The 17,709-nt window shown below is 47.4% G+C and overlaps 1 protein-coding gene across 12 annotated transcripts in view; it reads right to left on the bottom strand.

Annotated features, from left to right (window-relative positions):
• Positions 1–17,709, bottom strand: part of NCOR2 (nuclear receptor corepressor 2) — a 258,401-nt gene that overhangs the window by 202,968 nt on the left and 37,724 nt on the right. The window contains exon 1 of one of the 12 annotated variants that reach the window (XM_069871332.1): positions 3,909–4,036. The exons of the other annotated variants lie outside the window; for them this stretch is intronic. The gene's annotated coding sequence lies outside the window, so the exon portion shown is untranslated. Of the gene's footprint in view, positions 1–3,908; positions 4,037–17,709 lie in introns of those variants that run through there. 12 annotated transcript variants of the gene reach the window in all.

Genomic DNA, 17,709 nt, shown 5'->3' with positions numbered 1-17,709 from the left:
CAGGTCCTCATTTATAGACAGAGCAGGTACCTTCTAGCTTTCATTTCAAAAACGATTTATTAGTTCCCACTGACAGCAAACGGAGACATCTCCCAGACCTTCCTCCAAGGTCTTTACTGTCCTCATAAAGCACTGCAGATGCTGGCTAATTTGCTGGTCTTGGGGCGTATTCTCTGCTCAGAAGCCTCCAAGGTAGCAGATGACATCCCAAGTGCCTCCTCCCATCCTCTTCCACTTCTAAACCTTCTCACAGCTTCCTCCCAAGTTCACTTTGTACAGTCATGGTGGAAGCGGCTGCCCACTTCCAAAACCCACAGGTGAGGGATGGCTACGTACAGCCCCCAGCACGAGTACAGCGGGGTAACAAACCTACAAAAGAAAATCCATGCTTCTGCTCGGCACAGTGCTTTTTAAAAAGAAAAAAAATAGTGAGTGTCCATCTCTCTTGCTATCTCTCTCCACTATCCACACACACCCTGCCACCCCACAACTTCTTTTTCTGATGCAGAAAATACTTGATTTCTGGACTACTGCACAAATTCACCGATGATTTACACCCCTTGAGGCCACCTGTGAAGATGGGATCACACAGAATCAACTCAGCCCATCACACCTTCCCAGTAAAACTATGGAACAGGGAGACAGTCAGAGTTATAGACACAAAGCACCCCATTCCTGACCACATCTGGAAGGTACAGCAAACTCTAGCTAAAATCAGAGTAACCAGGCTCTTACAACATAGCAGTAATTAAGGCACCTATGAAATGGTTGTTTCAGGCCAGTGCCCCATCCCATATTAAAACCACGGACAGGCCAGGTCCCCATCCCAAAGCATCCAGCAGAGGCTGCGAGGAGGACAGATCTACACAGCTCTCCAAATCCACACTCCTGGGCTGCAGCTGCTGGAAAAGCACCAAGGACCACTCACGGTCTAGGTACTCTTGTTTCCATATCGCTTCCACCACCACGGAGGAAAGTGAAATTGGGATGGCAGGGGCAGGAGGGAGGGGACAGGCAAGGACAAAACAATAGCTCAGGAATTTGCAAGCAGCTCAGCACAGCGTTCAAGGGGGAAAAAACAACTTCTCCAGGCGGACAGGGGCACAAAGGTCTTTGACAGATCCTTCACTGGGTCATGAACTTTCGCAACCCCATTGCAAAAACAGCGCTGAGGAAATTCCTAAGGAAACGTAAATGGATGCAAGAACGAGCTGATCCGAGGAGTGCCAGAACTGCTGCCGACTATGTTTCACCTACGCGCAGCCCTTCGGACGGGCTCCTTCCACTTGGCAGCTCCCCAAGCAGCACAACCACCCTTTAGACCCACATTCCGTGCACCCAGGTCCTACCCAGGAGCATCGTGGGGACCAGGCGGGGACCAGGGTGCTCCCCTCCTACCCAGATCTGCATCCTGCAAGGTTTTCCCGGGCAGCTGCACCCCTCCCCACTCACAAGTCCTGCTCAGGCATCACTTACAGCTCACTAATATTTCAGGGACTGTCGGTCATCACTCCCACCTACCCCAGGAGAGACATTTGTTGCCTTGCTCCTCCAGCCGTGTCTCACAGCGCGTGGTATAAACTTTAAGAGGCAATGACCTCATCGGAGCTGGGAAGAGGGAGGCGGGGGAATTGGCTATTTGCCACCTTCTCGTTTTTCACACAAAAAAAAATTATTCATGAGAGAAAGCCCATTTTATTAATCTGAAAAAGAAAAACAATATATAAAATGCCATTAGAAGCTGCAGGCCTGCCTTGGGGTGCATCCCCTGCACAGCAGCTCCTGGAGCAGCTCCTCCCCGGCGTGTCGCAGAGTGAGACCCCCCAGCACCCCAGGCCCCCCTGCCCCAAAGCACAGCCCCCAGCACCCCCCAGAGCCCCCTGTTCCGCCGACCGCTCCAGAAACATCAGGCTATGGCGCTGGCAACTCTTCTCGTCTTCGTTAAGGCTGATTTCCCCTGTAAGTGCAGGGAGGGACGTCCAACTCTAATTTGTAACTTCTCCAAAAGGGTAATTAAACAGGCAAACCGTCGCCGGTGACCGGGATTTCGGTTCAGCTCCTGGGATCAGGCTGTCAGTCGGGGCTCTGCGGCGTTCAGTAACTGCAAGGCATGTCATTAATTTTGCCCAGACACGTATCGCACCCTATTTCCGAAGGCTCACATGCTACGTGTGCGGCGCTCTGCAGACACAGGATACACCAATCCTGCACACTCACACATTTTATATACTCGTATTACTTATGTTATGGATTCACACATACATTACTCATAGCTCTTAAGAACAGAACATACAGTTCATCTTGGCATGAATCCCAGAGGAAGGGAAAAAAACAGCCTTGCAGTAACAAATCTAACTCGCGTTGAGTCCAACAGCATCTGTGGTGGGAGGCAGAGCAGTATTATGGATCATTAAATTATTGATTATTTTGTATAACACACCCATGTGTGTCTGATAACACCAGTCGAGCCTGCTGTTTCAAGGGACATTTCCCAACTTGAAGCATGCCTCCACTCTCCTAAGTTTTCCCTGTAACTACTGAACACACACGGCAACTGTGGGGAAACTGGGGAAAAAGCAGTTTTTCTGCTGCACGTGCTTAACAACCCCTCATGTACACTGAGGTGCCCCAATATTTCAAGTCAGGGTGCAAACATGTTCACATAGGATCATAAATGTCCCTAGAGCCTAGGGATGCAGAACCCCTGCAGCTAAGCACGGTACCAACACCGACTCCACTGCCTAGAGCAGAGAGGCACAGCAGCAGGGATACCTAATCCACACGCTCCATACAACAACAGCAGTTACTGAGAATTTAACTCCCTGGTAGGCAACTGTGCAATGAAGGCAAATGTGAGGTAAAAATAAACCCACAGCACACTGCAGCTTCTCTTCACCTCTGTAATCTCCACAGCAAGTTTCCAGCATACCAAAGCATTCTTCACAGCCCCTCCAAAAACAGGCATCATCCACGCTTAGGAGAGCTTTACACCCAGTGTCAGAGACTGAAAAAGTCACAGTCGTAACGCTCTTCTCTGTTACTGCAGAAACAAGGCTGAGCTCACCCTGGCTCCAGCAGCACCGCCGCTGCACCGATCCAGCCCTCGTGTCCCACCGCAGCATCCCCTCCTCAGCTGTGGCTTCCCAGAAGCAGCAAAAGCACGATTCCATGATTTCCCCTGGGCAAGGGATTCCCACCGCACCAGAAGTGTCCTCCCCAGGACTACAGGACCATCAGAACCAGCAAAACCACCCGACCTCAAAGTTTTGTGAGCAGAGTTTACCAGCAGCAACTCCCTTTAGGCAACCGCCAGCACAAAACCAGCAGCTGCAAACTCCCACTGGCCTGACCCGAGTCAAAACACACCGCGCTGCTTTTCAGGCAAACCCAAATTACAGCATCATCTGCTGACTGTTCCCAGGATCAAGCAAACCCACATTAATTACAGGCTAAACTTTGCGATTCACCTCTCAAAAGCACAAAACATCAGCGAAACTGCTTTGATCACACTGACAAATCCCTCTCCAGCCGACGGAGCAACACGGGACACCAAGATATTCAGGAAAAGAAACTTTTACTCTCCTTTTCTCTTGCACTCCCTTCCCCACAAAAAAATACGCGCTGCAAGCCAACGAGGGCTGGAGGGATAAAATCACCTCGGAAAGCAGCAGGGGCTCACAAACCCCCCACTTTACCTCCGTCGGCAACTGGCTGGCCACCTCTGGACAACCGCAGAAGCGTGTTCTCAGCCTCCAGCGCTGAACACTGTTTCTGTGTTGGCAGGCCAAGTCCCAGTTTTTCAAAGCAACTTCTTTCTGCTGTGGCCTAGTTTAGCTCTCCAGACAAAACGCCACCAAAACAAAAGCAGCCCAGCCAGCCCGAGCACGGAAGGCAGGGGGGACACTTACCTAGCAGCATCCCCGCATCACCTCCGCGACCTCCTGCATCCTTAGCAGCCACCCTCGCAACTTCAAAATAAATAAATAAAGCGAGGCCACACAGCCTTAAAACCAAGCTGGAAATGAAATGGAAAGCCTGTAATTATTTCTCAATGCTCCTGCCAGTCTCAGCCTATAAACACAGTGGATTACATAAGTCCACCCCTCCTGTTTCGAAGCCAAAAGTATGAGCTTTTCCTCCAGCTCTGGCAGCAAGTAATAATTCCTCGTCGGCATGGCAACGCTGGCTGGCTTCCAGCAGACAATGGGCGAGTTGAAATACTGCTACGGCCTTTTTATAGCTTAGCTCTGAAAAGCCTCTAAAATATTAGCTATCTGATGGCTAACCCAACTCGACAACCTCTCCTCCTTTAACCATTTAATTCCTGTATCGCCGCATGGCATCATCCAGATGTGCAGTCCAGCGGTGCTGGGGATGCTCCTCTTCCCAGGGACAGCACATGGGGACCATTTGCCGTTTAATGGATTGTCTCATCAGCACAGCATCTGCAGTAACTGCCACAGAGTCAGCACGATGTTTGGGTTTTTCTGTTTTATTTCAGTCTCTTACTTAGCAGGTACCCTTGCTCTGCTGTGTTCGCTCCAGCAAGCTGCGTTGGAGGTTCTCCTCTCGGCTAGCCCAGCTCAGGAGAAAAAAGACACCAAAATAACGCTCCTGCATGCAATTTTATCATTGCTCTCCCATGCGAGCAGTGATGAGGCTTGTGGGGCTTCACATGCAATTTGCAGAGCTACAGGGAAGTGAGGCACTTTCCAAATCCTCTCTTACTGAGTCCTGGGAGAACTCATCCATCCTTTTGGGACAGAGTTGCAAGGATGTCCTGGAGAACCAACTGCACTTGACAAGACACCCTGACCCCCTGTAGCCACCTGCCCATGCACAGTTCAGGGTTATTTCTGCAGCTGAATCAGTTCAAGGCACTGACACCCTGGAGAGCCTGGGGACCAGGAGCAAGACTCAGGAGAAGACACTTGAGACATCATTTCACATCAATGGTGCAGTGAAGACTGTTGAAGTTAAGGAGCCTCCAAGTTCAACCAGCTCCTACCAAAAGGAGTAGCTAACATAAACACGCAACAGCTCCCATATCAATGCGAAGTTAACATTTAACAAAAGCTGCCCAGGACACCCCCACTGTCTCCACACCCTGGCCGCACGAAGGCAGTGGGTCCATCACACCAGCCCCAATCACACCTCAGAGCGGGAGCTCAGCGAGTGCCACTGCCATGCGCTGGCTTCGCTGCAGCTCAGAGTAAAACTCACCCCGAGGGCTGGGAGATCCTCTGCAATTTGCTAAATTTTGCAAGTTAGCAAATACGCAAAGAAAACAATAGAAATTAAAAGAGAAAATTAAAAAATAGGAGAGCCAAGGCCACTACAAAAATACAGTTAGCTCCCTTCTGAACACTCAAAATAGTATTGCCAGCACTCACAATTCAGCTCCATGTCTGGCAAGAGCTCTGGGAAAGCCAAAGGCCCCTGCTCCGCGTTGGTGGCTGACGACTCTTGACTGCCACCCCCCTGCTGCCCCCGCCACCTCCAGAAAAGGCTGGAGCACACAACCCATGGGAGCCTTTAACACTCAACAACCAGAAGGCTGGTTTTCAAAAAAGGAAAAAAAAAAAAAAAGAGAAAGAACATTTCTTTCTAAATCTCATTAAGTCAGAGAGCACGATTATGATTTTTTAATGTGCAAAGGTGATAAAATTGCTTGGAGCTCTAGTTCAATTAATTATTTTATGGGGATAAACATACCAGGAGACGCTAAATGCGAACCATAAAGGTTCCTTGGTACCTGACAGGCTCACAGCTGCTCAGCCTTTGCTACAAGGCTGAACTTCCTAATGCCACAGAAGAGCCTAGTTCACACAGTACATCTGAAAAAAGAGTCAAACAATGGTCTTGACACAAGCCAGGATGCAGCAAGCCCTGGGAGATACTGGTGCTTATAGTAAAGCATCTGAGATGGACAAAAGTAGCAGTCATTGCCTGCAATAACAAACAGCAGGTTGTGCTACCACAAAGCCACGCGCGGGGGGAACCAGAGCTGCCACTGGGTACCTACCCAAGTCCTGCGAGCTAAGAACAGGTTGGAGTAAAAGACATCACCTCACATCTGTTAATGCTGTTTGCTCAGGTGAGACCCCAGGGACATGCAGCTGGCACACCTGCATTTTCTAGGGGAGAACGGCCAGTATTCTGGGTTCCATCCCAGTGAGCAACAGGTGAATAAGCCACAGAGAACTGAAACCTAGGGAGCTGTGCAGGGATCGGATCTAGCCTTGCTCTGCCAAACGAAGCAGGCACAAGGCTGTACTTCATATTCTGCTACCCAGCGATACCCCAGTGGGTCTCAGGTTTACCTTCTTGAGCAGACTGCGTTTGATCCAGCCTTCTGTCCTGTACCCCACAGCCTCCTTCACAACTTGCCGTTACTGAGATGACATCTAAAAACACTGCAATCCCCAGTCTGGAAAGAAAAAGTACTAATTGGGAAAAACAGAGATGGTGTTTCCTTGTGGGTGCAGGCACTGGCAGTGTGCACGTGCCTGTAAAGATGCCCACTTTGAAGGCACAGCATCAGGAGCCACGGGAAACAAAGTTATAAAGTCAGAGTTAAAACATCTGGAGAAATCTTGCTACTCTGACACAGACCAGCCTCTCTTCTCTGTGCAAGGAACATCCCCACCACGACCCCAGACACGCAGATGTGTGATCCAAGATGGGGAATAACAAGTTACAACTACAAAGCTCTGCTGAAACTTCAAAATGGCATCACACTACACGTGCTCTTCCAGCCTAAACCCTTAATTAAAGAGCTATTCTTTACAGCGCTGGAGCCGCTCCAACTCCCATTGTTAAATTTAAAATAAAACCCTACAACCCCACAGCATCTGTAAGACATTAAAACATTCAATACTGACTCCTTTATTCAGCTTTAAGACATCATTTAATAATTTTTCCGCTCAATCTCCAAATCTATGGCTTTAAAGAAAACAACCAACAGCACCTCTCACAGGATACTTTTTTTCTAAATGAACCTTCTGCAATAATATCCTTGACCTTTAACAATTAAGAAACAATTAAAAACGCTTGGTCATGCACAGCCTCCAGACAGACTCCAGACCAGGACGCATTTAATGCTGGGTGCCAGGACAATGCAGACTCTGTAGCACAGAAGCCAGCTCCAAATACAATCCATTCACGCGCAGGGACAAAACAAGAAAGAAGGCAGATCTGACCACAGAAGATCACCATGAGCACAAGAAAAATACATCAGAAACCCAGTTTTGGTCATTGCTAATAAAGCAGGAACCACAGACTAGAACCTCATTGTGGGTCTTCACCTCTGCTCTGTCTGGAGGAGCTGCTTGCAGCCACCTACAGCTCCTGCACCACCACCTGGGCAGCGCCCACGGTCTGGGAAGCACAAGTTCAGCCACGGTGAGGAGCCAGGCGTGATCACCTTCCTGACAGGACCAGGAGAAGATCTTCAGCTGAAGGCCAGCCTCTGCAAAGCCAAGGGAACCCTCCGTTCACCGCATAGGGAGCAGGATTTTAAACCCAGCCTCCAGAAATATCACCTGTTATCTGATGCTGGCAGACCATGACAAACATCCGCATTTCCATAAAGCCCGTATAACTTCAACGGCACTGCTGGTATTTCTCCCGTAAGAAGTATCACAGCCACAGAAACATTTTGGAGTGGCAGGTAGAAGACCCAAAGATTAACAAATTGGAGCACAGCTCATGAAGCAATGGATGCTAAGATCTCACCTGCAACAGACATGCAAGAAGGTCACCTGGACCAAAGAGGCAGGTCCACAAGGTCTATGGACATCCCCAGTGAGCACAAGCTCAAGCATGCGGCTAGATTTTGCTCTGCTGTGCCCAAGGTGCTCCCCATCCCTGGGATGAGTACAAGATCAGGTATCGGTTCCCACCAGCAAGCAGCCAGCCTACACACCAGTCAACTGCGCAGTCACTTTCATCGCTGTTTGTGTGATAACATCTTATCTGGGCTACCTTCACCGGCACTCCTGTCTGCTTGCTCACAGCAACTCTGTTGTGCCGAAAACATGAAACAGCGGCGAGGTTTGCAGAAAATCCCAGTAAGCTATCTCCAGCAGTTCCCACAGCTAATTAAACTGTTCAGTCAGGCATGTTTTAAAGTTCATAAAATTAAAAAAAAAAAAATAAAAAAATCACAAAACCAAACACAAAAGCCTGACAATTAGTGGAAGCAGGTTTGTTTGATTAACTCTCCCCACCTGCCAAGTAATTTTGTGGCCACAGTACCAAATATTTCAGGCAACACAATCCTATGCCCTGATCCTACCACATCGGTCCCAGCCTCCTACACCCACAGCTGCGTAGCCAGGGCTAAACCACCCTCTTGCTCCACAGCCAGAGCCTTCAAACACACACCCAGCTGCTGGCAGAGTTACACCCTGGGCAAACCCAGCCCCCAGCAGAGGGACAGCGTCACACAAGCTGCGTCTTTAGGAACAGGTTCCAACATCAGAAAATGCTGCTAGCGCTGGCAAAGAAGGAAGCACGTGGCATGCACGTAGGAACCAAAGGATGCTGGATGAGGAACATAAAGAAGGGAGGAGGTGGAAAAAGGATCCATGCAAAAGCTGGCACTCCCGGGCAGCGCTCCCCGAGCTGGATCCAGAAGCCCAGCAGCAGAGTGTATCCCATGGACACATCAGGCCCACATTAGCAAAGCAGAACCAGGTCCACACATCCAGAACCAGGAGGTGGTAGCCATGAAAGGAGAAAACCTACACTAGGAAATAGCTTAGAAGTGTTAAAAAAACACAAAAACAAACAAAACCAACCAAACCAAAAACCCCACAAAACCCAGGGGGGAGCGGGAGAAGTATTTTATCACACCTTATAGAGAAACAAATGAGAAGACAAACAAAATTAAGAATCCAATCCAAAGTTATATTGTACCAATAAGTCTTCTCCAATTGTTTCAGTGAGTTCTCAACCATGTCCTTGCCAAAGGCATTGCCTTGGCTATTTCAAAAAGAACTAAAAGCATCAAAAAATAGTCCTCTGAAAGCGAACCACTACGGCATGTGGGACCCAAAGTATCTTTCTAATACTTGGGAGAGCGCTGCAGAAAATGTTAGGAGGCCACATGAACAAACAGACCTTACAAGCAAAGGAAGAACATGGTTAAGACACTCAACAGCCAAGTTACAAAGAAGAGCAAATCCCAGAAAGACAAAGAGACCGGCTCGTCCGGGTGGGATGTGGAAACAGGAGATGAGCAAGCTCAGTGGAAGTACAGAGATCACTATTGTGCAAGCCAAAATGCTGCATACAGATTTGAGGACAAGCGTCCAGCCACTGACTGGCAGAAGTGGCAGCCACAGGGATTTTGAAACAAGGCTGAAACCCATCAGGAGTCAATTTATTTTTTTAATTCAGGAAAGGGTAGGTCCATAGCCAACCACTCACCACAGCAGTCATCTTTGAGCGGATTCCACATTCCCGTATTTACAGGCTGAAGCAGAAATATCCCGTCAAGAAAAAAACCCAAACAAACAAACAAAAAAAGGCCAAACGAGAAGAGGGATGCACCCTGGCCATGCAATGGAGATGCTTCCCAACCACACACCACTGCTTTCTGTTTAGCTCCAGCTGGAGCTTCCCCTCCACATCCACCTCCTCCCTCCTTCCTCTCACAAACCGATATGCCACTGCAGTTCTATCTGCTGGCTCTGCCCACCACATCCCTGGCATCTGAAATAAGCAAGTTATGACAAGTGCAGGGTAAGCCCACTCACTACAAACAGTGCAAAAGCCGAGCGGCTATGGGGCTTTGCAGACTAGTCACCCACTTCCACATTTTGTTCCCAAGAGCTTGGCCAATCCATTTAGCAATGGAGCAGGGCTCTAATAATAGATGTGTACAAGGGTACACATGAGATAAATGTACACATGACAAAAATAAACCCCAGCCTTGTTATAATTTTAATACAGAGACTAAACTGGGAAACAATAATTGAAGACCGTTTTACTATTTGAGTCAAGAGGAAAATTTAACTCCCGACAGCTCAGGAGCAAACACACACACACACACACTGAAAACTGGATGGGGGACTCTCATCGAGCTAAGGGGGTTGGGTGAGTATTACTTTTTAAATACGCTTTTCATTATTTCAAATTACACCAAAGCAAACCACTTTACTCTATTTCAGAGGAACCAGAAGCAGATCTAAAGCAACTGTGTGCATTCTCAGATATCAAGTGCCTGCAGTTGAAGGGCTAACATCCATCTCAAAAGTTGCTTTCAGCTCCCTGAAAGTGGTGTAGTTTTATGGCAGCTCATTTTGATCTCCATCAGTGATCTCAAATTAAAGCTTTAATACACCCATACACAGCTATAAACTCCTCCATACATTTTTCCTTTATGAGTTTCAGCCTGTATCCAGTCTACATGGTTAACCACACTCCCCCCAAAGCCCCTGCCTTTGCTTTACAAAACAACCTCTGGTGTTTCGTGGCATTAACTATTTCTCTACAGAAGTTATCTGAGGGAGAACTCCTCCCTTTCCACGGGAATACTCAGAGGAGCCTCAAAGATTTCACAACCTTAAGCCCTGTGTCATCACAAGCTATACTTTTGCATACACAAACATCTTCCGCAGGATCAGTGACGACGCAGACGCAGGGGCTGTGGGCCAAAGGAGAGCTACGATCCTCTGATCTGACCAGATGTCTCCAGCCCAAGGTCTGACCCAGCAGCTCTCAGACAGTGCCCAAGCCTCCAGGCATGGGAAGCATCACGTTCCTCAGTAATCTGCTTCGGCATTCATCACCCATCCTGTCCACCCAGACCCTCCTACGCGTGACCCTGTGCACACCCAGATGCTCTTCAACAGGAGCTCCAACTCTGCACAGCAGAGGCTTTGCAATTGGACACGGCGCTGCCTCCCAAAGGGCAGCGGCTACCAGCCGTCAGGGTCTGGCAACGCACAGAACGGAACGCACGTCCACACCCAGATGTCTACATGTGCCCTCACCTCAACAAACTCTCCGCTCTCGAGCCATGGTTCCAGTTCCCAGGATGACACCAGATCAGCTCCCTCACACAGCCCTGGACACCTCAAAGGCGACTTCCAGCAGCTCTGGTATTGAAGACTAATGCGAGATGGGCCAAAGCAGATCTTTAACCACACTCAAGCCTTTCCCCTGCTGAATGACCCCTCCTTTACAATCCAGTCCTGTCCCTGGCTTCAAAGCCACTAAAAGTTCTACCTGGGGGCTAACAACTACATGAGCTTCTTTCTTCAGCTGAGTCTTGGATTGGAAGGAAGTCCATGCTGGCAGATCATTACCAAAAGGACAGAGACATAAGAGACTGCTCAGAAATCCTGTCCCCGTCACTAACTCGAGGACAGCTAGGATGCTTCTAGGCAGTACCTAAGACTCTGACTTCTTTCTGTGAACCAGACTAAATTTCACTGCACGTTTATCTCTGCTCAAACCATCCTACTAAAAAGGAGAAAACGGTCATGTTCCAGACGGGAGAGACTTTTTATAGCAAGCTGTGGATATCTGGCACGCTTTGCTGAAGATTATTCATCATGCACACAAGGTATAATGCTATCTAGTAATCACAGGAAACATCCATGGGTTTTTCAACCTCCTCTAGAAATTGAGATTCAACAGGAAACCACAAAACACCAGGCAATTAATTTTTCTTTACCAAATGTTTCCAGTCATGTCGCAATTTTAACAGTAAGCAAAGTATTTGGGTTCTTTCCAGTTCTTGTGCAACAACGTTCCTCATTTTTCATTTTATTTTTTTAACTAATCTAGCTGAGATTTTACAAAAAGAGTTTAAAACAAGTTAGGAAGCCAGTGTGAACAGAGCATACTCTCCCCACTAAATATTTACACACACACCCCCAGAGGTTTCCATATCACATAGCAGAGGTTTTCTACAAACAACAAAGTAAAGACTTATCCCAACTAAAAATACAGCTAACAGCCTAAGAAATGAGAGCAGAACACGTATCTACCAACACAGGCAACGCCAAGCTATCTGAACCACATAAATAAGAGTCTCATTCAAACATTCCCCCTCTCCTCCCAGCACCATTCCAAGAGAACAAAGAAACATTAAGTCTTACTTTCCTGGTGTATATTTGATCAGCCCTTCTGTTAACGCAATATGACAACAGCAATGAAGGGAAGAATATCACAGCTAAACCACCATCTACCATTCCCCTTTCTTTTGCTGAGCCCTGACGCAAGGATGGAGCAGCTGCTGTCTGTTTTTAAACAGCTCCATATTTCATAAGAAGCTGCTGATTTCTGAAAGGACAGAAAACCCAGCCAATGGCTTACAAAATAAGAACCAAATGAAAGCAATTCAGGACACACAATTTAAACATCATGTCCATTTGCTCAGCTTCCTTTCAACACACCACCGCAGTTGAAATTTGTACAGCAAGTCTCTCCTCTCTCTCAGCCTACTCCGTTATCACTGTGAGCACAACTTTTAAATATTCATCTAAAACAGAACAGAGCATGCTGGAAATTCCCCCCATGACTCTAGGTAAGAAAAATCTTGAAATACGGGAGGAAGCAAACCCATGTGTCCAGCTTGATACAATCACAAGCTACTTCTGTAACAAATTAACACTGCCCTCCCCAAGCTGTTCTGCTGCTGCTGCAGGATAATGCATCAACAGTAAATGATCGTTTGGGATGGAAAGTCTGTCCTTGAAAGGCCCAGTCACATCTTGAACAGCTGAAAACTTACCAGCAAAAGATATACGTATGTTGATATTCATTTATTTTTAATCAGGGAAGTATCAGTTATCTGGGAAGCCCCTCATCGCTACTGAAATTCCACACTTGTGTCTTCTTAGAAATCCACATCATAGGATACAGGTCACTATCTATTAGGACCTCAAAAGAAAGGAGCTTAAACCTTTACTGTTCTGACCCTGCAGCTCTCGCTTTGGCTGTTAAATGTGATGGGTTATTCCAGGCAAGCCCCTCCTGAGAGGCTCCAGACGCCTGCCATCCCCTTTCTAGTTAACAGCTGCTGTAAGAACACAGCTTTTTCAGCTGTTTGTGTCATCTTGATTAGCTTAGATAAGGACATTGGGAAGGAGGAGGAGGAAGAAGAGGACACGCAAGGGGAGGAGGATTTAATAAGAAAAAGAGAAAGAAAAAGAAGAAAAAAAGGCTTTCATCTGCTCTAATAATTAGCAGGTCATGCTGAAAATGATCAGCATCCTCTAAAGCAACTGTGCATGAAATGTGCAGAGCGCTGCTCAGGTCACTGCTCCCATGCAAGTCGCTTAGTTCTATCAGCCACTAAGAGCTCATAGTTTTCTAAACTACCCTGGCTGCATAAGGGCTGTGGCCAAGATCCTTCTAGTTCCACACACCCCCCACCTCCTGGAGCAGACAAGGTTCACCGCTCTTGCCACTCAGCTACAAGGGTGGTAGGCATGAAGGTGTCAAGGCAAATCAAGGACTAATTAGAGATTTGCAAAGGACCTTCAGATACTCCGATAAAGAAGCAAAGGGAAACCTATTGCAAAGCACTTGCCCTTCTTGAAGAAAACAAACCGGGTGCAAGAGCTCATCACCAGGAGGTTTCCTAGGGAGATTGTCAACAAGGAAGAAACAGACTCTGCCTCAAACATTCTTCCATAATTCACCACAGTAGCTGCTGTCCCAGGCATCACTCTGCAATGCACACGCTGACTCATGCAGAACAACCTTGCCCCTAAAGATGCATCTCCAGTTCTGAGTCCCCAAGAGCCTTATCCTTGTATCAGACAAGCTTGAAAATTGCATTGAAGACTCTGTCTGGGACTTAATACATGAACCCTGGCAGAAAACAAACGACAGAGAGCAGCAGAAAAAAAACATTAACAAACCAGCAAGAGAGCTCTGGTCATTTGAGCTCCTGCTTTTCCCCTGCATTTACTCTCACCTTCAGAAAAGGTGTTCGTCTCCTGGACAGACAAGGCCAGTTTCACAGGAGCACAGGTCCTTTAATAGACCTGTCCCCTTCAAAAGAGGTGAAAAGATGGTTATGACAATGGTAATTTTTCCTCTGATGTACTCACATCCTTCTATTAGAGACACATTACCTCAAAGGTCAGTAATTGCCAGCCAGAGCCAGCTCTGCCTTGACAACCCATCTTCGAAACACACTAGGTGCCTGACTATGCCCAGGACAGCAAGAGACGGCCCTCAACATGCTGTCTGGAGAGAGGACAATTTCCCTTGGCAGCCGTGATGGCTGCGTATTCTCAAGTGTCTTTAATTTCAGCGGCTTTCCCTCACTTCAAAATCATTCTTTCACCTCAGCTTAAGACTCATCCTCAAGCTGACACACACTTTCAAAGCGCTGCTGTTTGAAAGAAGCCCGGAAAGATGGAATTTAGAAGATTACTTTCAAATAAACCTTCAAGTGAAGTCATTGTGTCCAGAGTTACCAGATGGGCCATCGGGCCCCAATGCTTCACAGAGGTGGGAGCGACTCCTTGGGCTTGCAGGGGAGGAGGAGGACAGGGGACAGTCCCTGGGAGATCAGTGTGGCACAGGGATCACGGAAAAAGAACCAAGGCTGGTCTAGGAAGGCAGGAGCAGAGCAGAAATACTTTGTAGGAAGAGAAAAAAATCCCCAACATACAAGCAGAGACTGAAATTACCCAAACTCCCTCTGAAAATCCCAGTAAAACAGAGAACAACAACACTGCAATGATCACAAGAGCATCAGGAAGGAGCCAAAGCAAACTGAAGCACAACACACATCCCTCTGTGGTACCAACACACTCAGAGAGAGGGGAAGCGCCCTCCACACGGGCAGTGCCGAGTGCCTCAATGACAAACCTACAGCAATTATTAGAAAGGCATCATCCATACATAATTTTGAATTTAATTTAATTAGGCACCCTGCTAACTTCATTACTTATTTAACCGGACTGCTCATTCAATTTATGTTACTACTGTTGCAGATAAGCGCTCCGGGCCCCACCTCAGTGGGAAACCCACGGGAGGATGCGTTTGGGAATGCTGTAGCCTCCAGCCCATGCTCCTCTGCCTCTCAGCACCCCCTGGGACAGAGACATCTACTGGGTTTCAGGTTTTATGCCTCCATTCTTCAATTTGCATGCAAAGAAGTCCAGAAGAGCTCAAGGAGGAAAAAAGAACCAGAAAAACTCAAACAAATAAAAACAGATTTATCATTGTTAATGTTTCTGCATGCCAGTCAAAGCAGCAGCCTCCTACCCAGTTGCCAGATGCTTCTTTTTCACCTGATTAATACCCAAAAATAATACTATATGGGGGCTAGGGGATATAAACGGAGCACTTATCACCGAAGTGTGTCCTTATAAAACCATCATCTCTGGTGCATGACACACCAGGTCAAGGCAGAAATCAAACAAGGTCTCACGCAAGCAACTTCGCTTGCAACACCTTCTGGGGCTGGGGAGGTCAGCAGCCTGAAGCCGAGCCTTTCACACCAAATCAAACTCAGAAACAGAGGATCCATCCAGTGCGTGCGTCCTCCTTCCTGCCACTTCAGGCAGCCACATCCCTCCCTGTCTGCCAGCTCTGCCTGCCCTCTCCAGCTGCTCCGACGCGGCAGCATTTACCCAGTCAGCTTCAGGAGGCTCCTTGGAGGACTGAGTCAGTCTCAATTCTCTGCCTCATCGGAAGGGAAGCAGCACCATGACCGAAAAACAGAAAGAAGGATGAAGAACCTGAAATAGCCTGCACTAGATAGGAAGATACCCCAGCCTTAGACAGCAAGGTCTGTCTTGGAATATCCATACACATACACGTATATATGGAAAGAGGTATGATAGACGGGAGTAAGAGTGTGAAATGGTACAGACATGAGCTTGAAATCAGGTAATCCTCTGTCATGGGTTTTTTTAAATCCTTCTTCAGTTCAACATTTCTTCTTTAAATCAAACTGTTCAGAGTATTCTGAGCTAAGCATCCATTAAAACATGAGAATAAGAAGTTGGACAGCAGCACAAAACCAGGGACGCCCCGGTGCTCCCCACTATCCCTCATGCAACAGCCCTGCTAGTGCGGACATGCTGCTCAGCATCGCACAGGAGAGCTGCCCACACACAGTGGAAACAGCATCACCACCCCATGCCATGCCTTGGAGACAGTATGCTGACATCCATTTTTTGCACTCCAGATAAATTATTTTGGGGTCAGGAGTTACAGAACTCAGGAACTGAACATAATTTGCTCCAGCCAATGCACAGCGTTTGTCTGAAGCATCAGAAGTTTCAAGGAGCAGCCTTATGAACAGACCATTCCCCACTTATGGGCTTTGGGATCTGCTATGCTAATGGAAAAGATACAGATCCAGTAGCAGCGCCTTTTACTTTATGGCTACCTGAGAAATAAAAGCACTAAAACCATTGCTGCAAAGATTAACAATTCCATCATGAAGCCAACATGTAGTCAACAGCAGAAATGACCACAGTCACTAAAAAGCCTTCCAGGAGAAGCAACATCAGCAGAAGTGATGGGTTTTCCAACTAGCTCTTGTGAAAATGAAACATTTGCCTACAGCTCAACTCCACGCTGATCTTTTGTTCAGGATGCTCAGAACTAAACCTCATGCCAAGGAAAAGAAAATCTAATTTTCAGTTTCATTAGCACGCAGCCTCCTCAAGTGCAGTTTGAAACATGTGCCTTTGAGAATAAAATCTGCAAAAAGATTTACACTGTGCTCAGGGAAACGTTAAGTGCTAGAGTTCCCGTCAAGAGGGAAGAAACCGTTCTGCAGCAAAGCCATCTCTGCTGGCCTGTCTCCATAGAGTGGTAGAGGGCAATCGTTACATCAGAGGAGGCTTTGCTATCTAGCCAGGGATGGGGCTGAAGCGGCAGCGCTAGGGTTATTCCATCCTTCATAAAGTGAAGGGATCACGTAGACCTCATAGAAATAGAGGATCTTGGCAATTCTCCTTTCCTACGGCAAACAGTTCTCTCACGGGCCTCTTCCAACCTCCTCCAGCAGGAAGAGAGGAACTTCTAACACCTAATCGCTGACATTTAAGAATGTGAAGCTCCAACCATCAAGTTGACACCACAGCAGGGAACACAGCTAACAGGTATACAGTTGCCTGCTCCCCAGAGTGTGGATTTCAAGCTACACTTAAAAAAGAACAGAGGAAAATAACCTACAAAAACAATCAACTTCATCTGGGATGTATTTATCCACATGTACCATGTGGCCACAACACAATATAAACACCTGTGTGGATTATGAGTCTCTCTGTGACCAGCAGTGTCCAAGGCATGCTCACATCTGGAATCCTTTATGTTTTAAATGCTACTTCTGACTTCTTGGTGCCAAAACGCCTTGAGGAAGGAGCACGTGGGGTAGGAAAGGAGCAGGAGAACAGGCAGTAAGGTATCAAGACACTTCAGATGTCAACATGATGAGCACAGAAGACAACCTGAGGAGCAGACATCCACCGGTGTGCACTGTAGGCAGCAGACGAGGGAGCTGCTCTGGTTCGTAACAAGGTCACACTGGGCGAAAGTTACTGTTCTACTGCGGCTTACAAAAAGGAGCAAATTCACATTGCTGCTAAGTAAACCCAATGTTTGTTATTTTTGTTTCTTTATTTGATACGTAGAGCTCTAAAGCCAAGCAGCAACATTCCCTGGCTCAGCTTGCATCAGGATTTTTCTAACTTATAAGAGCTGCAATGAATT

This window comes from Phaenicophaeus curvirostris, chromosome 17 (genome assembly GCF_032191515.1).
Source record: "Phaenicophaeus curvirostris isolate KB17595 chromosome 17, BPBGC_Pcur_1.0, whole genome shotgun sequence".
Classification (NCBI taxonomy): domain Eukaryota; kingdom Metazoa; phylum Chordata; class Aves; order Cuculiformes; family Cuculidae; genus Phaenicophaeus; species Phaenicophaeus curvirostris.
This window is presented reverse-complemented; position numbering and strand designations above follow the sequence as displayed.